Source organism: Embiotoca jacksoni, unplaced genomic scaffold (genome assembly GCF_022577435.1).
Source record: "Embiotoca jacksoni isolate LCO1_2020_lvr unplaced genomic scaffold, fEmbJac1.0.p SCAF_37, whole genome shotgun sequence".
In the NCBI taxonomy this organism is placed as follows: domain Eukaryota; kingdom Metazoa; phylum Chordata; class Actinopteri; family Embiotocidae; genus Embiotoca; species Embiotoca jacksoni.
The window spans coordinates 614,841-637,732 of record NW_027185389.1 but is presented as its reverse complement, the minus strand read 5'-3'; positions in this window follow the sequence as shown (position 1 = coordinate 637,732).

Here is a 22,892-nt window from a genome sequence, read left to right as displayed (position 1 = left end):
ATGAGATGACGATGCTGATTACTTAAAAGCTGCTTCAGTAGTTTTAATAATAACCCCGGTTCTACAAGCAGTAAACCGCAACTGAATTATTTCCAATAGGCTTCTTACATTTACAGCTAAACAATGTAAACAGTGTGCTTCAACATCACGTATATAAACTGTTTATCAAAGCAACATGAATCATATTATTTATGTTATCTCAACCAAACAATTCGCAACAAACACTTTCTTTGTCTCAGTTTTTAATTAAAACAGACTCACTCTGATTTTGTCATTTAATTCAAGCTGCGGTTCTGTAATTTTTTTTTTTTTTTTTTTTTTTTTTACAAAACAAACAAATATATCTCCCTCACATCCTTTTTAAATCACAAAATTATGTTTTGTTTTTTTTAAATTAAATTTTGTGACGTAATAATGCGGTTGTCTCCAATTTGAACCTCACCTGCCTCGACTCCACCGAATTTAGACCTTTCACCTTTGTCTTTATTTTCAAGTTCGCTCGTAAAAAAAAAGGAGATTCGCATTTCGGGAAGGAGCGCACGGAGGAGGAGGCGTTCGCCCGTCGTCCCCAAACACAGCGCCACTCTGAACCACCGTCAGCTTCACTCGGGCGAACTTTCAAACCCCGAATGTTGCTCTTCGTCGAGCAAAATACGCACTTAGTGGCATCGGGACTCCAAATTGCACCGAGCTATTCCTGTTCCCCACAAGACGTCTATCGGTTGTGAAGTCCGCGGCGTCCGGGTTCAGCCGAGGTTTAGCCGCGCGTGCGTCCCGTGATCGTGAGCGTCCCGGGACCGCAAACTCATTTACTCGCTGTCCGTCATCCACGTCGCCGCGACTCCTCGGCCGTGTTATGTTTCCGACGCGAGGGAAGAAATGAAACAAAAAACGAGCCGAGTCTGAAGTGTGTTTTGACTGTGGGAACGAGGCAGAGCCAGAGGCCCGGTGCTTTTCCAACACTGTCTTGTCACGCAGAGGCTCTTTTGATGCGTTTCAATAAACAGTGATTGGAGGGTGATGATTCTCGTTGGAAACCGGGTCCAAGTCGCCGAGTAATTTCATCAGCGGCGGAAAGAACGCCAGAAATATTTGACTCACAAATCAGATCTTGTTGCTGCGATTGAATTCAGATTTTTGTGGGAGATTGCTAAATAAGTAAGGAAGACAAAACTATTTCGAAATGTGCTGACGTGGCTGCTTTAACTCGCGTTCACTCATCGGGACTTTCCGCTAAAAATGAAAAGTAAAATCGCCAGTCGGGTGGTGCTGCTGGTGTTACAAGTGGAAATTATAATGATCTGTTAGAATTTTAAAAGAGGCCATTCGTACTCATAAATATGGTTAAAATCCTGTAAAATGGTTCAAAAGGTCACATGTCGTGACGAAGAATGTTTAAAATGTGTTCAAAAGGGGTTTTAAAACAGCAGGAACTCGTAGTGTGGTTGAAATACCGAGAAACTGTTATTTAGCTGTTTATGTCATTCATTTTTTGTTCAAAGTAAATTCACTATCGCATCATCAATCATCTGCTAAGTAGCCCGATCGGCTGTCCTGAGATCGATTGCTTTTGTCTTCGCCTGCCCGGCCGGGGAATTTTGCGGCGTTTTCCTCATTCCGGTAAATGCGTTGCCGACGGCAACAGTTTAATAATGTTGAGCTAAATATACGAATGATCTGCAAATTGTTAAAGGAATATTTTGTTGATTAATATAGAGTGAAATAAATAAGACCGTACGATTAAAGGGAGCTTACCGCGGTGGAACTCGTCTTCTTATGAGTGTTTGCACGCTCTTTGCATCACCATGACGACGGGGCACACGTCAGGTTCAACACACGATGATATTTAGTTTGCCGTATGTCCACGAGGATTGAAATTAACGTGAGCGAGTTGGACTAGCATTTAATTTGGTCTATTTTGTGTCACGGGATGTTTGATGACATGGCAAATAAAATAGAGTGAGACAATGTCTAGTTTGAGAAAAAGAGGAATGAGTTTGAAGGCTTATTAGATGCCAACATGCTCCAAAATGATGTGTAATATAAAAAATAAAAATAAAAAGTGTTTTATCACAATGACCGTGAGATATGTAGAAATGATGCAGCGTTCACCGGGAATGTGCTACGAAGCGTTTTCACACTTCTTTTAAATCAGTCTGAACGCGCCTTCCGTCGTTTTGTTTTTTTTTCTCACTAAAGAAAGATATAAAATCTAAAATAAGTTGTTGACACGCGGCGTCGAAGGGATAAAAACTATGTGACTTACTTCCCTGGTGAGTCTGTGCAAACAGGAAGCCCTCAAAGCTCCCGTCTCCCAGCATGCATCGGGAGAGAGAGGCAGCTGATAAAGGCCGGGTGGTCATCGCCCGCAGGCTGCTCAACCTGCGACTCTTCGGAGATCGTTCAGTTCCCGCCTGTAGGACACGGAGAGAGGAGAGAGAAAGAAGGATCGTCAGGTCAACGTGTGTGTGTGTGTGTGTGTGTGTGTGTGTGTGTGTGTGTGTGTGTGTGAGTTAGAGCGAGTGGGGCCGAGGGGTGAGTTAGATTGGGACAACATTATCTTCTCAGCGTCACCTGGTAATTGTGCCTCGTTCTGTTCAATCTAACTGTCCATTCCACTTAGTCTCTCTCTGCGGACACACACACACACACACACACACACACACACACACACACACACACACACACACACGCCACAGACAGACCGGTTGAGTGTATGCGTGTCACACACACACACATAAACACGGCAGAAACACACACAGAAACCATAATACACACCTACGGATAGACGCACACACAAATTGCTCTCACGCTGAGCAGAGTGGATGTGACTCTCCCCATAGCCTCCCCTCCCAAACACACACACACACACACACACACACACACACACACACACACACACACACACACACACACACACACACACACACACTCGTCACCATGCCCCGGACCAATGCAACTGTTCTCCAGCTCACTGCTCCGAGGTTGAGGGGCTCCAATTAGCCGACGCTGGCTCTCCGCTCACTCTCATTTCTGTCCCTCTCTCTCTCTCTCGCTCTCTGTCTCTCTGTACCCTCCCCTCTCCTACCCCTCCTACCCCTCCGACCCCCCCGCCCTCCCTCCCTCCCTCCGATTGCCCGGCTCTGCTGTCAGAGCTAATCGAGCCGCTACCACCTCCCACCGCCACAGACAGGCCTTGTCACTGCCGCTCGGCAAAGGTCAGAGCCTGGCAATTAAAACTACCCACTGGGGGTGTGTGTCTGTGTGTGTGTGTCTGTGTGTGTGTGTGTGTGTGTGTGTGTGTGGGGTGGATGGTAGAGTAGAAGAGGGAGGGGAGGTGGGGGGGGGGGTGTACAGGGACAGTAGCGGCACTGTACTAACGTCTCATCATGATAAGCAACAGGATTAGTCGTAGGGGGTGCTGACATGACACAGACACACACACACACACAGACACACACACACACACACACACACACACACACACACACACACAGACACACACACACACACACACACAGACACACACACACACACACACACACACACACACACACACACACACACACACACACACACACGCACACACACACACACACACACACACACACACACACACACACACACACACACACACACGGGTTCAACTTCACACACAAACACACATCCCTGAGGTCAGAGGTCAGCAGAAATTAAACACACACACACAAAAAACAAACACGCATTTCCCGGTTGCGGCGTGAACGTGACGGAGCCTCACTCCTCTGTTTAACAGTCTGCCTGCCTCTGTCCTTGTGCTCCTCACCTCTCCCCCCCCCCCCCCCTCCTCCTCCCTCTCTCATCCACCCCCCCCCCCCCACCTTCCCCCCACCCTGTCCCTTCAGCGCTCCTTCACTTCCAGCTAGACTAATCTGTGCCATCGGCCCCCTCCTCTGCCATCCGTCAGAGCCCTCACATTGTTTTGACGTCTAGTTAATTCTGGCCCCGATGATTTATCAAACTCTTATTACGGCCCGCTGAAAGCCTCATTTATTGTCCTGATGTATGGTAATGATAGCCCCGCGCCACCGCCTGCCCTGAATCTTAACCAACGCACTTTTGTCCTCTCTCCTCGTCTCTTCCCTCCTCTCCGGATCCCTCTTTCTCTCCTCTCGGCGTGCTGTTGTCTCCTCCTCGGTGGGCTTTGCTTCATTTTCTCTCTACGGCTTCCCCCTCCCCCTTTTTTTTTTTTTTTGTATTTTTTTTTGCGCTTCTCTCTCTTGTCTCTTACTGTCTATCTTTTTTTTTCTTTCTTTTTTTATATCTTTTGCTATTGTTTCCCTCTTCTGAGCTTTTCCATCAATACATCTTTTAATCCCCGGCGATACAGAGAAGTCGGTCATCTCCTGTTCCATCTCATTCCACCTGTCTGTCCCGTTTTGAAATGAAAAGCCTTGACGCGGCCACGGAACAATATTGGAATCCAGCCAGACGCTAAATATCACTGTCACGGAGGCCTTTTTTTTTTTTTTTAAACCTGATACGGACACCTCGCATCAGCTGATACACTCACATCAGACCCCAATGAAAGAGCCACTGACAAGAAAAGAAAAAAAAAGTCACTCTACGAGACATTTTACTCCTTCAGCAGATCATCAAATATCGCCGATCTAGAATTACCCCGGCGGCCCTGACACAAAAACAAAACACTCCTGCTGAATAATTCAGACTGCGGCAGGATCTTAGGGGCATTAGCCGTCGATGGAGTGCAATAAAAGCTGGTGAGAAATCAATGGAGTGAGACTATACCCATTGTCCACAAAGCAAGATCCATTCCTAATGTGTCTGCAGTCGTTTAAAGTTGAAAGCTCGGTATTCGTTACGTTGACGTTTGATGTCTTCCTCCGTGCTGCTCCGGCTGCCAGTTTGGAAAAGATGCAGAGGAAAACTTTGACGAGGTTCGTCCCCGAGAAGACCCACATTTAAAAAAATAAATAAATAAAGTAAAGAAGAAGTGCGCAGCCATTCTGAAAAAACTGCAACCCGGCATCACGGCGAAGCGTGAAATAGACACGTTTCAGCCTGTCTGGGCGCGACGTGTTTTGAAAGCGTGATCATGTGACCGAGGTTTCGCAAACAGAGGCAGCGAAGGACATTTTTTTCTGGCGGCGTTAGGAGGTGGGAGGGTGGCACCTATTAATCACACAGTCCTGAAAGCGACAACATTTTTGTCGGCTTGTTTTTTTTTGTTTTTTTTTTGCTTCCTAACCTCAACCGTATTTTTGTCCAGGAACCCCCAACCACGTGGTACAGCTATACGTGTAAACCGTCACGCCTGGACGGGCCGAAGTGTGGCTATTTCACCTCCTGATTGGGATCATTCGAGGTGACCACGTCTCATTTCGCATCGTCTTTAGAATCGTTTATCTGTATGAAAACAGCTGATTGAAACAAACAGGAATGTCGTATTTCCATGTTGTTTACCACAGTTTGAAGTTTGCCTGCCGCTTTTCTGATGATGTCATCTCTCTGTGCCCGCTTCTTCTGCTATGGTGCAATGGTGTAGAGAATTAGCGCTACCGCCTGTTTATCTCCAGGTTCTTAACTTCTAACGTCTCTTTATGAGCATCTGTTGGTTAATAGGAAATATTTGGATGACAATTAAGGCGACAGTACAACAAAGTAAGAAACAACAACAATAAACGGACCAAAAAAAAAAAAAAAAGAAAAAAAAGAACCCATTTAACAACGTTTACAAAAATTAGGCAATAATGACCAAATCAGGAAGTAAAAAAAAAAAAAAAAAAAAAAAATGCAGACAAAACGCTTTGCTTCTGAAACGCGGGCTTCATATACGAAGCAAAAAAAAACAACAACCAAAAAACAACGTAGCACACGCCACGTGCTCAGAGAAAAAAAAAAAAAAAAAAAAGAAAAATCACCATGGCAACGTAAACATAAAGTCTTCATAAACGTTCACGACTGTCGACGCCAATGTCGTCCGGTCCGATGTGTCGCTGTTTAATCTAAGCTGACATTGTTTGGCGTGTCTCTGTTTAGACAGCTCGACATGAACCAAAACAACACAACCTCTAGATGTTATGACGACTCAACGTACTAACCCGAAGCAGAAACCTAAACTATCAACACTGTTAAGTGTCGCGAACAATTTCCTTTACGTCAACTACAGCGGTCAGTGTTGTTGTTGTTTTTTTTTTTTGTTTTTTTTTTGCTTTCTTTAAAAAAAAAAAAAGAAAATTGCCAGAAATGTCCATTTTTCCATAAATATTGTTCAAACAGGAAGAAAGCGTGCGGATGGAGACACGTTTGGCGTCGTCGTGAGTTTTATGCAGCAGCCGGACGACGTCCGTAGGTGAATAAAACCGTACCGGTTTGGTTTTTTTTGTTCTTTTTTTGCCGCAGAGGAGAAAAAAAAACAATGCAGGAAAAAAGTTGAACAACTGTAAATCACGACTTCTGTGTTCGGGGAGTCGGACTCTGTGAAAGCTGTCGTTACTTCGGTCATGTGATGATACATCAGAGAGACGGGGGGCCATCGACCCGGGCGCCTCCCAGATGCACTGCGTCGGTGATTATAATGTCTCCTGACACATTTGTGTCTCACTAACTCCTCGGCCGCGCTTATTTTAAAACATTATTATTTATTTTTTTTTACAGAATGGAAACGCATCTGAGGCGGCGATAGTTTAAAAAAAAAAGAAAAAGAAAAAAAAATTCAACAATGAACTTTTTGTCGAGAGTGAAACGTGTGTTTTTACAAATCCTGACAAAAATGAGTAAAATTGGTCAAACCGCATCGTGTCCTCGCGACCTCTCCACCACCTCCCTCTTCCTCCTCCTCCTCCTCCTCTCCGGGGCCTCCGGTGTCCTCACCCCACCCTGCCGCCCCCCTGCACCGGCACCCGGGGGGCTTTAAATACTTCATTGGCCTGTAACATTACCTTAATGTCTCCGAGCATCTCATTCAAACGGAGACTAATGAAGAGTGAAGGCGGGCCGTGTACCCGCACCAACACGAAACACATGTGACTTCAGCAGGCCGATGCAGGTGTGTAGAAGTGTGCGTCACTCCTGATCATACTTGCGACCCGGAGCAAGCATTAGTGCAATTGTGTAGTCCTATATGCACACATATATATATATGTGTGTGTGTGTGTGTGTGTGTGTGTGTGTGTGTGTGTGTGTGTCCAGGAAGTTGGGATCCCTGGTGATGTTAATGGCTCCTGACAAACTGGGGAGAGGGACTAACAAGGAAATTGAGATCATATCAGCAGACATGTAGACATGCCAGAGACTCACAATGCACAATACGCACACAGGCAGGGTCACACACACACGCACACGCACGCACACACACACACACACACACACACACACACACACACACACACACACACACACACACACACACACACACACACACACACACACGTACTGTTGTTTCTTTCTTCCCTTTCGCTCCCTCTGTCGCTGCTGAAGGACGTGTAGTGAGTGAGGTCAGGCATTAGTACTGTTATCTGATGACTCTGTGTGTGTGTGTGTGTGTGTGTGTGTGTGTGTGTGTGTGTGTGTGTGTGTGTGTGTGTGGGTGGTGGTCAGGCCATCTATCAGCCAGCTGTCTGCCAGGACTCTCCATTAGGCCTTGGATCTGAGTGATGGCTGTGCCGGTCCTCCACTCACCGCGCCACACGCCCATACATCAAACACACACACACACACACACACACACACACACACACACACACACACACACACACAGAAACAGAAACAGAAACACGCACACACACCTGGGGGCTGCAGATGAATGGTACCCGTGCTATGCTTCACATGTCACACTGACAAAGTCTGTCTGGGTGCACGCACACGCACACGCACGCACACACACACACACACACACACACACACACACACACACACACACACACACACACACACACACACACACACACACGCACACACACACACACTGGCTGAACTCCTCTCTCAGCACATGCAGGAGCTGCCCGTGGCTGCTGTAGTTAGATGTGACTGCACTTTGCTGGTGACTTCATTAAAGAATATGTATTGTGCCATTAGGCAACTGGGGGTCACCTTTAGTGTCTCGGCCAGTCCGACACACAATTCCCTTCCGCACGTAAAATCCAATCATCTCTCTTTTTCTATCTCCCCCCCACCCCCCTCCTCTCCCTCCTCCTCCTCCTCCTCTTCCTCTCTCTCTCGCTCTCCTCTAATTCATCCATCACCCCTTCGCTCTGCTCTCCTTGACCTAATTAAGGCCGAGACACCTGATCTTTCACCTCTCAAATGATGTCACTCGCAGGCTACTTTATCAACATCGCCTCCGCCGTTCTCTCCCTCTCTTCCCTCCTCCGTCCATCACTTCCTCGGCCTCGCTCCTCCTCCTCCTCCTCGTCCGCCTGCCTTTGCCATCCATTCATCTCACACCCTGCAACCCCCCCACCCCCCCCCTCTATCTCTCACCTTGCTCTCCTCCACCACCACCACCACCAGCTCCACCTCCTCCTCCTCCTCCTCCTCCTCTACTCCACTTCTCATCTCTCCTCTCCTCAGCTCCTTATTGCTCTATCAATCTCCCTGGCAGAAGATCAATATCGGCTCCGCGGCTGCTTTTCTTCCCTTTCCCCCTCGCCGCCCTTCTCTTCTCACTTTCGAAGCCCATCTCCCCCGGTCTGCTGCAGGATCCTTTTTAGTAGGAAATGTGGCCCTCCATTAGCCGTCTCTCCCTGCCTCTCTCTGCGGTTGTTAACCACTTCCATCACGGTTTTACTGCCTGCTCTCTTTCAGCTGTTTTCAAAAGGGTAAACGCCCGCTTGTGCTTTATTTCCTGCGGGTCTTGTTTTCATTGGTTGTTTTTTTTAATCCTACATAATTCTTTGTGTTACTCTTGAATCATTGATCACACGAATGCACGTAGGCGTCGTGTGTGTTTGTGTCTGAGCTCGAGAATTACAGATATCAAAGTAAGAATTTACCAGTAGAAATCGGATTCAAACTGTATTTTTGGAAAACTGAATACCAAACAAAAAGGATGAATAAATTTAAGGAGTCGTTGCAGAATTTTGGATTACACGTAGAAAAAGAAAAATACTGCACTTCATCTGATGACGAACAAATCACTGGTTCCTGCACACTGAATATGACCCATACGAGTATCGTACTGGTGGTTGAAATATTAAAACAGTCTGAAAAATGAGGCTAAAGTACCTTAATCTGCAATACCACCAGGTACCACTAGGGGTCGGCTCCAAAAAGGCCTCAGGCTCCAAAGACTCCCATTCAACTTCTCTCATGAAATACAGAGTCAATACATTTCTTCCACAAGTCATTGTGGTGTCATTAGCTAAAGGCACTCCTTCTTATTAGTTTTCTGGCAGTCCATCCGAAAATATTAACATGATTAATTAGATAATAGGCCTCAAAAAGCCATATTTCTGGAAGTGTGTCCATTTGATTGACAGGCGTGTGGTGCAGTCAGGTTACAGCTATCAGTGGGCGGGACGTAGTCTCGCCGGGTTTCTGATCAGGTCAAGTCAGATCCACCGGCAAGATGGCGGCGGCCAAAATCCGAACTCGAGACTTTATTGCGTCCGTTCACAAACCAACGGGTGACATCACTGCTACTGCTTAATACAAATACAGTTAAATTAGGGGGCAAAATTTAGGCATTATACGCACACACGTTTATTTTTGTGATGCCGCTACCAATGTTTTGAAATCCTGCGCTCGATTATGAATAAAAAAAAAACTCAATGATCCTTAAATCATCCGAACAATTAGGTTAAATAAAAAAAAAAAAAAAAAAAAAGTCATTAGTATCTATTTAACAATAAAACAAACGTGTCAATACAAATTTCTGACGTTAAAAAAAAAAAAAAAAAAAAAAAAAAAAAGCATGTTCACTCATCCGGTATACACGTCAGCTGCTTCGCAAGGGATTCGCAGGTTTGACGGACAGCTCCTGTGAGTCACTATAGATACGAGTTTCATCTAAATGCTCTTTAGCGCGTACGAGCTGAGGTGCCCCGCGGCGACTGCGGCGTCCGCCGGCCCTCCGAGACGGGCGGGCGCACAGCGTGACGTCCATGCCAAGGCGGCAGTCAGACAGGCTGCGCTGCCAGCCTTCCCAATTACGGAGACATTAGCAGGCAGCGAGCGGCGGCTAATTTGACAAGCCGAGATGATGCCCATTCATATCCACCCTGCTTCAGTGGCCCAGGGTAAATATTTCCCCGAGCTCAGTATAAATAGAAAGACAATATTTGAACAGCTGAGGGCAGAGGCAGAGAGAGCGAGGAAGGGAAAGGAGGCGGGGAGGAACCGAAGGAGAGATCTTAATCCTTTATGTATACATGCGATACATATTCATAAAGTAGCTGCTCCTTAAGGTGAAACCGGAGACTTGCGGCGCAGAAAGAGAAACGTTATCTGATATAACAGAATCTTCACGGGCTGAAGGACGGCCATTGTCGAACCTGGATTATTGGTGTTATGACTGTACCGAACTTTGGGGGAAATTGGATTTAATAAGTAAGGCAAAGAGAGTTCAGCTGAAACGGAACGGGAGTTTATCTCTCGTTATCGTTGGACGACTTCTTCTGAAGTTCTTCTGAAAATGTAGATCATTTATCCAGAATCGGCACGGATTGCGCAATAAATGAAGGATTCATTTTGGTAACTCTATTGGAAAAAAAAACAAAAAAACAGGAGTGATTGACAGTCTAATGCCTTCTAATACAAAAACTGTGGCTAAAATATGTTTGTTATGCTCTGCCCAAAAACATATTTTGGAGGAAACTGGATGCCATTTTTTTTCCATTCCCGTTTTTTGTTTTTTTTCTGACACTGCTGCACTTCATAGGAAGTAAGCCGCGTTTGGGGTTTTGTGACCTGCGAGCCACGTGTTGTTATTGTAGGTCCAGGCTATTAAAACAGTTTGTCTGAGGTTTGAGGACAAACCGTGGTTTTGGTTAAATAAAGAAAGAGTTGCGATTCAAGTGTAGGTCAACATGTTTAGTAATTAACAAACATCACGGTCACGGTTAACCAGCAATAAACTCAACGAGACCAAAGTAACAAGATGTGAACACGGGACCGACTTCTACACGCTATAATCAGACTTCCACATAAGCAAACTCTTTCCGCACCAGAGCTTTCGAAAACAAAACGGTAACCTCACAACAGCAATGTTTGTTTTATTTGTTTGAACGAGAAGCGAGAATATGACCAAGAAAGTAACAGGTGTCCGTTTCGCGTGGTCACGAATCCCGGGCGAGAACTTTATGGACATGGGTGAATAATAAAAATATATGTGACTTGACCAATCATGATTCAGTCTCAGGTGTTTACAGACATGCCAGCATGCTGATACCGTGACCCTGTTTGCATGATAACATGCAGGTGGGATGTTTACAAAGTTTACTGTAGCATGTTAGCACGTTAATGAGGCCGTTGGATCATCGCTCACCTCTGGTCAAATCCATCACACTTGTATGTTGTTTAGATTAGTTTTATTTAGTTTAGTTTAGTTAATATTATTTAATTGTATTGTATAGAATGTGCTTTATTTTTTTTAATTTTTTTTTTATTATATTACATTTTTTGCCCTGTAACATAAAAATTTCCCTCTGAGGGATTAATAAAGTATATATCTATCTATCTATCAACATTTTTCTCATAAGTTTTATCAACTCTACATGAAATTAGCTTAACATCCATTTAAAACGTTACTTCTTCAGCATCATTAGCCAAATACGCAAACGTCAGCAAAAGCGCAATTACTCATGAACTGGAGGTTTAACGAAAATGTATAGTTTCCGACGTCGTGAATACCACAAGAATGGATTCTTCTCATGAACGCGGTATAAACCAGACTACATTTGAACGCACCGTATGGATTCAAGTCGATATGCGAACTTTCTATTCAGGTAAAATAGCAGGATGTCAAGCTTTATGTTTTTATTAAAAGCAAAACTTTGCACCGCCCTGCTTTCTACAGAAGATAAAGTATTTTGTGACGACAACCCGCACGTGTATCATAAACACAGACCTGGATTTTGTAACCGACCGAACGGCCGGATGCACCTACGAGAACTAAACACGGCACAGTTATTGTTAAGGCAAGCTGAGGTGGTTGAGAATATCACAAAACCAAACATGTCGACGTCTAAACTCCTCCCGATCCCCAGAGAAAGTGAATCCGGAGCACCGCCAGACGGATCCCTTCACCAGTTGTCGTCCCGCCGGCCAACAATCAGCAGAAGTGGCTCAACAATTCAGTCAAAACGCGACAAACAAAGGTTCAGAAGGAATTCTCTAAAAGCCGGCCTGTAGCAGAGAGCAGGTCTGAGGAGGTGAATGATTAACTACAGTGCACGGACGCCGTCCCGGGTCCCTTTGACTGTCCTCACAATGGGAGCCGGTGCTCAGCTCTGTGCCATGCTGTTCCATTGTCCTGTCACACGGATGGATGAGGCCGAGGGCAGCAAGCAGAGGCCGCAGCCAGCTCCATTATGTATTACATTCACTCCTCCTGCGTTGCACTCTAATGCCCAACCTTTTCCTGGCTACCCCCTCAGACGGACGCAGGAGAGAGACCTGCCGGCAGAAACGCTCATTGTTCCCCCGGGGTCTCCATCGATCCTGCCAATCACTTCATTTACTGCCTTATCAATGCCGACTCCCTCCTCCCCCCCCGTCGGTCCAGAACCCCGATCGATCAGGCGTTTGGCTGAGTGCGTGTTCGAACTGAAGGAGCAAAAACACACACGTAGATAAAAAAAACTGACACACACACACACACACACACACACACACACACACACACACACACACACACACACACACACACACACACGCGCGCGCTTGCAGATGGACAGCCGTTAATCTTCGTGAACGACAGGTGTCAGCGGAAGACGGACAGCAGCGAAGGAGAGCGGAAAAGAAGAAGACACATCGAGAGAGAGATGTCAGAAAAACTGGCAGGTGGCTGATGACTGCATGAAAACCCTTCACTTATCAGTCAGTGACCCACACACACACACACACACACACACACACACACACACACACACACACACACACACACACACACACACACGCACACGCCACCGACACACACCCAGTGCTAAGGTTTCTATTGTCAATGCTAATCGACCATCAGCGTGACAGAAGCGAGGAAGACAATCAGCATTTGTTTGGACTCTTAAAACTAACCTTTGTTATTGAAGGATGGAGTTTCAATCTTCTTGGAAGGGTGTGTGGAGTTTTTACGACGAACGTTTGAAGCTAACGTCTTCTCGAATTTGGTTTCTAGAAGTCAAAGTTTTGGCGCTACCTTTTTATTATTCTCGGCTACCTCGCCGCCTGAATCACGATAATCTCCCCGTGCTTCTCAGGCTCGAAGCCGTTTCTTCAAATCTAAAAAAAGAAACCGAATCAAAAGGATGTGGAAAGCCTACTCTCTTCCAAAAAAAAAAAAAAAAAAAAAAAGAAAGAAAGAAAGAAAGGAGAGGACATGGGAGGATAGAGTGGGTGAGACGAATATTAGACACAAAGAGGAGAAGGAGACGGGAAAGGATGTGTGTGGGAGCGCCGGATGAAAGGAGTGGGATGCTGATGGATGCTTTTTGTGGAGATGAAGATTCACCTGAGAGTGTTTTTTTTTTTTTTGTCTTTTTCATTTTACCGTGACATTACAAAACTATGGCAAGTGGTGACTCAGCTGATTGTGTGTGTGGTCCTTAATGTCTTCTACTTATGAACATTACTGTCCCGTCAGGGCTTTTCTGTTTGCTGCCTTTCATTGAACCGAATTCGAGGATCTTGAATCATTTCTGGCACTTTACTGCAACTTATTTCTGTATTTTATGTCTGTGCGTTATCCTATTTTTGCTTGTTTTTGTTTGTTTTATTTTAATGTTTTAACCACTGCTTTTAATTTTTCATGTCTTTTCATGGTGTGTTTCTTATGCTTGATGTTTTGATACCTTTAAAGTTTTTATGTAAAACACTGTTATTAAAAGATGCTTTACAAATAAACTTGCCTTGCCTTAATTGAAGGTTGTATAATTATATACTGTGTAGTTAGTTACATATTTATGCTGTACCAATAAGTAGTATTGAAATTACAGGTAAATAACAGTTATAGATATGTACTTATAGTGTATACTAGAGTTTTATTGTTATAGGAACATTTTAACCCAAAATTTTTTGATACTTGCGAGTTATTATTTCACTGTTTTTCAGCAATGCTTCTGACCGCTACAAGTAAGCGTGAGCTCGTATTGTTTTCTTTCTTGTTCTTCGAAATAAATTGCTTAATTGGCGGCTTTAACATTCTCAAAAACTCATGACAGTTCGAACACGTGTCAGTCGTGGCGAAAATGTAAATATTCTAGGGGTTTCGCGAGTGGGCGTGGCCAAATGGCTCGCTAGCCCCTCCTCCCCCCACGCCAACTTTTACCTACATGTACGATACTCGGTGGACATGTGTAACACACCTACATGTTTTCCACATTAACCTCCATTTGATGTATTACTCTAAGATCCGACATTTGTGCGTGTTTTGTTTTGGCTTAACCTCGCTGTTGTTAATTTTTTGTTATTTCACTGTTTTCCTATTTCCTTCAAATATCTTCATACACACATTTAACTTCATTAACAATTATTTAAGTATATACTGTAGATATAGCTGTAACAACACTATATAATTCTATAGAAAACTATAATTTCAAGATTTCCCCGTGTAGCAACAATCATTATGATATAGGCACATAAGGCAATAACTACACCTATACAACTTTATTACTATAACTAAGTTAATATAACTGTACATATTTATGTAATCATAACAATATGATAATAACCAAATATAACTAAATGCACATTTATGCTGAAGTGGGTTCTTCATTTTCAGTTCGATAAAATTCTATCGACCGAGGCCGACTCAGAAGGATCTTAAATTCAGCTAATCTCAGTTTTATAGCTGCCTCGTTAAATTTGCATGAAGACTGAGACAATAAACATCTAAACACAAGTGACGAACAGAACACAAACAAAATATATAACTTTTGAGCTCGATGGTGAACATCTGTGGGACTTGTGAGACTCTGTGTGTGTCTGTGAGATCTGCAGGTCTTCGCCAGCGTTTCAGTGAGAAAAAAAAAAAAAAAAGGGAGTGAGGAATGTCCAAACAATAAATCCTGGAGAGCTGTGTTAAGTGATTATTTTCCTCTTTGTCCCTCTCTCTCCCTGTTCCCATCCTGTCTCATGATTTCTCTCCTCTGCGCTGCCAGCGATTCCTCCACGTCTCCCGCCGAGTTAATACCTCGCGGGTTAATAAATCACGGCTGACATGCGAGCGGTGGCTTTGGCTCGACGTGGCTCTGAATGGCCCCTGATTAAAATCATTTGTTTAAATCTGCAGTTTCCAGCCCCGCTCGTAACTTCCTGACACTCCACAACGTGGCGGAGTTGCGAAGTTGATGTGCGGTTGAGTGAATCTGTGCTTTCTTCTCTGTGGGTGGGAGAACAGATACTCAGGGACCATCTGGGTCCTGCTAGAGCATCGATTAGTCTGCGTCCTCCCCAGTCTCATATAATAAATGTTCATCCACGGCCAGTGAGCATTGGTTGATATGAATCCCTTTTTTTTACTCCACATATTCAAAATATGCTTCAAAAGCTGCATTTAAAATTTCTGCAGCCCGGCTGGAACCACCCAAACAAACAAATCGCACTGAAGACTTTTAGTGTCCGACGATGAAAAACTGTATCTATCAAATATATAATTCAGAAATGTGGTGACTTCAGTGCTGGAAGGAGTATTTTGTAAACAATTACAGCTGGCAAGCTAACCTCAAACACTGCAATCATTCCGTCTTTAGTCCTCCATGAAAAAGTGCCTCCATCATTCGTTTAAGTAACACACTGATTGTTAGTGATTGCGCAATCACTCCACGAACACACTGTTTTCAAAAGTCTTACTTGACACCATCAACTCCCATCTCAGAGCAATCTGCAAACATTTCCTGTTTTTGTGGAGCAGATTATCGTCTAATAGGGAAAGTAAAAGGTGGAAACAAAAACAGCTCAAGAGCTGCGATAGATTCCTCCGTTTTCGACTTTCGGGTCGCTCGGTTCGCGGTAAAGAGTTCTTGTTATTAAAGCACATTTGCATGTAACAGTTCAGCAAAGTTCAACCTGACAAAAAGAATTTGCATGTCCTGTTCAACATGTCCCCATTTGACCACATGTTTGGATTTTTAAATATATCATTTCCCTATCAGTCTCTATCTGAAACGTTACGACAACTCACGGTGAACGGGACGGAATAAAGTCGCAGATTTAGTATTTTTTTTCAAAGTGCAACCAACAGTGACGTCGCCCGTTGGTTTGTGACCTGCCTTGTGTGACTTTTTTTAGCCGGCGCTAGTTCGGAGCAGTTTGGAGCCAAAAGTGACCACATTTGGACCAGCGGTGGATCCATTTGATTGGGCACCAGAGGACATTAAGCCCCGCCCACCTACAGCTGAAACCTGTTTTTCAGACACGCCTCAAAAATATGGCTTTTTGAGGCCTGATATTAATAATTAATTAATGACGGGATTATTTTCAGATGGACCGCCAGAAAACTAATAAGAAGGAGCGACTTGAACTAAAAACATCATCATAACTTGTGGGGGGGAGAAAAAAAAAATGATTGACTTAGTATTTAATGAGAGACGTTGAATGGGAGTCTATGGAGCCGGAGGCTTATTGGAGCCAGTCCCTAGTGGCCCATCGGTGGTATTACAGCTCAAGGCACTTCTGCATCGGCCTCATTTGTCAAACCTGGAAGCTACGTCCACTTTTATATCCAGTCTATGTCTTCACCTACTTTTTGCCACACATCCAACACATTGTGGTCCGTTGCAGCCGGATTACTTTCAGATGAAAAGGTAATTTTGCTTCAAATTTGCTTCTCACGCGTTTAGAAGTTGAAAACAGTTTCCAGGGTTGAAATTACAGAAGCTTCAACACTCACTGCTCCAGACTGATTAATCAGGAGCCCCGTTTAGTTCAGAATAAACATCATGTCCTTCGCTTCATTTGTCAGTTTAATAGATGGGGTTTTTCTTCATTCCTATGCAGCCCACCCTGGCCGGACGCCTGGCTGCTCCGAAGCCCCGTCGTGCTGCCAGCGTGGCCCAAACCCCCTCTTCTCTCTCTCTCTCTCTCTCTCTCTCTCTCTCTCTCTCTCTCTCTCTCTCCCCCCCCAAAAAAAAAAAAAAAAAGCAGAGGGCCCCCGCCGGCCCATGCAATGGAAAGCAGATGGCCTGTTCCTCTGACGGCAGCCGGCTGCATTCAGCAGTCCAAGAGAGGAAACTTCTCATTCGCCATCATCCATCATCGGGGCTGGGAGTGAGTGTGGAGGGGGGGGGGGAGAGAGAGAGAGAGAGAGAGAGAGAGAGAGAGAGAGAGAGAGACAGAGCAACGCCTGACACCGTGCGTCTGGCTTCTTTCAAACGCCTTCGCATGGCACATTCATGGCTCGCACTCATACACACATGTAAAAACATACGCATGAAGAATGGCTCCTGCTCACGCCCATGCACAACCACACACACACACACACACACACACACACACACACACACACACACACACACACACACACACACAGAGACAGACAGACAGACAGACCAGTGAATATATTCTGGCTCACGCTCCTGTTACATGCCTTTCATTAGTGGTATTATTCTTTTCAGCACAGGGTCAGTTGTGAAAGGTCTTTTTCTGGTCGACCTCGTCTCCGACAGAGACGGAGTTTCTTTCTGTCCTGTTTCAGCTCCTACTTTCACGTCTGATTTTGTCCACGCCGTCCTCTCATTAGACCACACGTAGGTGCTACCGCGACTAAATATAATGAGAAGAAGGGAAAGTGGAAGAAGAAGAAGAAGAAGAAGGAAGAGAGCCGAGTGAGTAATGTACCTGACAGCTGAGGATCATTAATCACTGTCAGACTTGAAAGGAGAGGAGGGAGGGGAGGACGGGGGGTGGCGTTTGACGTGGCAACACACACACACACACACACACACACACACACACACACACACACACACACACACACACACACACACACACACACACGTGCCCTCTTTTACTACACACCCTCAGCCTCACACTTTCTTCCGCAGACCTCCTGCGTGCCTCGGTTCAATTCAATTATTCCACACAAGAGATGAAGTTTTTTTCTTACCAAAAGTAGTCCCAAATAAAAAACGCTAAAAAGAAAAAGAAACAAGCAAAAGAAGAAACGCACGCACACACGCACACACACGCGCACACACACACACACACACACACACACACACACACACACATACACACACACACACACGCACGCACACACGCACATACGCCGGAGGCCTCTCGTATCTGACACTAATAAGGGCTGCGGAGGGTTTGACTCCGCGCGGCAAGCCGCCGCCGCCGCACAGCAGGGACGGCCATTCACAGCCTGTCAACCCGCCCGGCTGCGAGAGGCTTCGACAAAGAGCCGCAGAAATGTGGGACTCTCACAAAGAGATGACGGCGACACAGTGACTTCAAATCTCGAGCATGCAGGCACGCACAAAAAGACAGACAGACCCCTACCCAGCCCTCCCCCTCCCCCGCCAACCCCTCGACACACACACACACACACACACACACACACACACACACACACACACACACACACACACACCCCTGTCATCCGCTCTCATCCCGTCCTCCTTCCTCCATGTGGTGGGACAGCAGCTGGTCCGTCCGATTGTCAGTCACACTGATGAATGTGCTCAGCTATGTCCGCGTTCTGTCCTCCCACTTTCCTGAGCGTCTCCCGTCTCATCCGGAGTCCATTTCGAAAGCGCTTTCGGGCGTCTTGACGGTTTCCACGGGGAAAAACAACGCCGTTCGACGACAACCACACAGACAACACGCGGCCCGATCGCTCCGTAACATTTTGGGTTTTGCTCCGGTTCACGTTTCCGGCAGCAGCAGCAGGAGGAAGTTCATTTCTGACTAAAAAAATAAATAAAAACAACCTCTTAGTCACTGGATTTACTTCTTGTCTTGCACCAAACAACTAAATTAGCAACGAGCTACTGAAGATTTAACAACTTCTATCTTGGTGGAGACCAAAACTGAGCTAAAGGGAGCCGGAAACGTGACTTTGAATGAATGCTGATGTCGCTAATCGGTTCAGGTCATTAACTTTCCGCGCTCAACTCCAGGCTGACGATATATTCATGTTACACATTAAGAGAGCACACGGTTTATATGCGCTGCACGCTACCATGCCGCTGCATAGACGCACCTGTTGCCTTTAATGTAGCACACTTACGATGACCGCATTATTATGTAAAGTTTTTCAAGAACTTAAAAGTGGGTAAAAAAAAGTTTTTGAATTTAACCACATTTACTGTCACTTTAGTTTTTTTTCTGGTTCGCCAGCATGCGAGGAAAGAGCCTCGCTGGTTGTAAAGCGAAAAGTTAGTTTGGTTAATGAAGCGAGTTTTCTTTGAAAAAGGCGAGTTTACGTCGCGATGCCTTTCGGCGGACGTGAGACTTTTGCGGAAAAATGGCGGGATTAGCGTGAACTCGCGTCAATCGTTGCAATCGCGAGATCGCAATTTCCTGGAGGAAACTGAACTCCATACCTCACATTACGAAGTCGACAAGTTACACGCGAAACGTTTTGACGATCACAGAGCGTGTCGTTCATCCTCGCCGTATTCGCTGCCGTCTCTCTCTCGAGTCCCCTCTTCTCAATAGATTCAGCCGCAACGAGAGTCCAGCTGGTGGACGTGGAGGCTTTCGTCCAACGACCGCAGCCGGGCTGTCGTCCATGTCCGTCCATCGCGCGCCGTATAACCGCACTCGCGATCGACTCGGCTCTGAGACGGTCGCCGCCGCCGCCGCCGGCGCCCACTTCGTGTTTCGGTCACTTTCACACCAACATAAACAGAATGGCGGTCGCATGGACAATCAGTTTAATTTCCATATTTGAGCAATACTCCCGTCGTCATCAATCTTCATTTGAAGCTCGATTATCTCACAATTTAAAGCCTTTTATTGCAGTAATAGCAGAGAGGCGGTTCATTACTGCGATTACGAGGTATGAGGGTGTTGTTGATTTGCCATAATGACCCTAAAGAATTCCCTTTCGGGTATCTCGGAGATTAAACCGTACAAAGCTCACCAGCGGCTTTTCTTCCAGGAGATAAACGGGAGAATAGAAAACAACACGGCAGCAGAGTTTCTTGCCTTCGACAAATCGGCATACAAAAACAAATAAAAAAAAAAATCATGCTGCGTGCTACGCGGACGATACCGGGGGCGGCCCGGCGATCGCAGAGACGAGTCCCTCTCGAGTTCAAGGGCACGTCTCCGTCTTTAAGTGCCACCTCAGCAGGGACGCGGAGTCCCTACCGGCTTCAAGGGCAGCAGATTTGTAGCTGTCCCCGACCTCTGGCCTCTCCGCGCCCGGCAACATAAAAGGAGAATTTTCCTTGACGAATCTATTGTGTTAAAAAGGAAATATTGCTCGCACGCACGGAGTCCTTGCGTTTTGACGAGTCAGCGAACTCGGGGCGGAAAAAAAAAAAAAAAAGTGCACGGAGTTTGAATTAGATGAAGATAATGACGGAGCACTCGGGAGTAATTTGTGGTCAAGATGAAGGAGATCGGTGGACCGAGGCTGCAGACGGGATGTGAGCAGCCGACCACCGGCTGATAAATCCTAAATTTATAGTGTCAGCTGAAGTGTGCTGCACTTTTATGATTGTATTTCATAAATTAATTTGCCGTTACGACATCTATTATCTGGCATCAAAAGGGAAACTCCACGCCGGCAATGGCCGCGACTGGAGGCACTGTTGTCGTGAATGCCAGAACCACTTGGAGATAACTCCTTCAAATGTAGCTCAAACGCTCACTTTAAATTTAGGATGAGCTGATTAGATTTTGGGGGGGTCAAAAGTCAAGGTCGCAGTGACCTCCCATCCGTCCCATCAATCTGTCCCGTTCTCTTGTTATCTCAAGAATGCCTGGAGGGACTTTCTTTCAAACTGGGCACAAATGTGATTAGGTTGCCGAGGGTCACTTCGACCTCACAGGACACAGTTGTGGCCATAAGTCGAGAATTCAGGCAGTAATTTTGACGAAATATCAGACAACCGTCTGACAGGATAACATGATGAAGTGGTGACATCTTACATTGTAAAGGTCAAAGGTCAAAGGCTACTATACGGGGACTTTCGGTGCTTCTACGGATCACACTGCAGAACAATTAAGCACACAGAGAGACTGTATGGGCAGGTCAAAAGGTCAAAGTTCATCTATCTAAAGTCTTTGCCATCATGCGCTGTGTAAAACATTTTCCACCCGAACAGGTGGAAAGAGTCGGATGGCGGCGTCCCGTCCCGCTCCCGTCACGAGAAGCCGTGTGGACCGCGCGCTCGCCGTTCCAAGTGGTAAAGTCATAAAAACACCCCGTTGCTGGGCAACAGCAAAGAGGGCGGCGTCTGGAAGCCGCAGAGGCCAACTGTCAGGCCGGGGTAACGTAATGCAGGAAAAGCAAAGGCACCGAGGGAAAAGATGAGGCCGGTTATTGAAGTTATGGAAGACAAACTCTACGTGACTAAAATTACAACAAGCTGAACATCTAACAAAAACAAAACAAAACAAAACAAAAAAACGAACTTCCACGACCTCTGACTTTTCCGTAAAACATCCGCAAAACCCCGTCACGACTCGTGAACTCCGCGCTCGCAGAAAGACTTCCGAAGAGGTTCGCGTGGACTCTTTTTCGCATTCACGGTGAGCGTGGCGGCGTTCATGCGGGAGGCAGCGTTTCCACTGGTGAGGTGAAAACAGAAACAACAGAGAGAGAGAGAGAGAGAGAGGGAGAGGGAGCCTGGCCAGAGGACGCACACTCCCCGACTGGGTGGCAGCGCTGATTCAACAGCGGGCCGACCCAGAGCGGGATCATCTGTCTCCATTATGGTCTCCCTACAAATCATCTACATTTCCCCTCTTCTCCGCCGCTGCCCACAAGCTCATAAAAAGCTAGCTTTTCCATGCTGCTTTTGGCCAGCGGAGCGAGAGGCGCGTCCAGAGAGGTGCATTGTGGGTGGTCGAAACCCGGACGCACGCAGACGCGCACGTGCGTCCGCACGCTATTCGGTTTCGACGCGCTCCGCCGCAAGACTGCTATTCTTACCAGAACGACACATTCGCTGTGTTTTTTTTTTTTTTGGGGGGGGGGGGGGGGGGGGGGGGGATTTCAGCTGAGTAAATGCTGCTGAGTGGGGGGGGAAAACACTGCATCTGGCATGTCTGTACTTCCCACGAGTCCTCCCCTCCTGGCTCTGGGGTCAGCTGAGTGTGTTTGCGTTGGTACACACACACACACACACACACACACACACACACACACACACACACACACACACCTCAGGTCCGTCTCGGACTCACTTATGTCGACACGCACGGTGGTTTGATTTTTTTTTTTTTGGTAAACTTTGATTTAAGCTGCTGAAAGCAAAAAAAAAAAAAAAATCGTGTGATCGTGATGAACTGCGAGAGAATAAAATGTTCCTTTTGTCTTCTAAAACTGAAAACTCTTCACGTCAGGTCGCCTCCAGAGGTCGTAGCGCCGTTCGTCGAGGCACCGGTGCGCTCGTGGGTGGCCTCGTCAATCATGTATATTTCTATTTCTTTCATTTATTAAAGATAACAAGAGAAATCTGTTATTTTCAACGGTTGTTTTTGGATTATTGATCCAACAACAACAACAACACGTTTTTGCAAATGTTTCACAAAAGCCTTTTTGAAGTGTTTCTGTC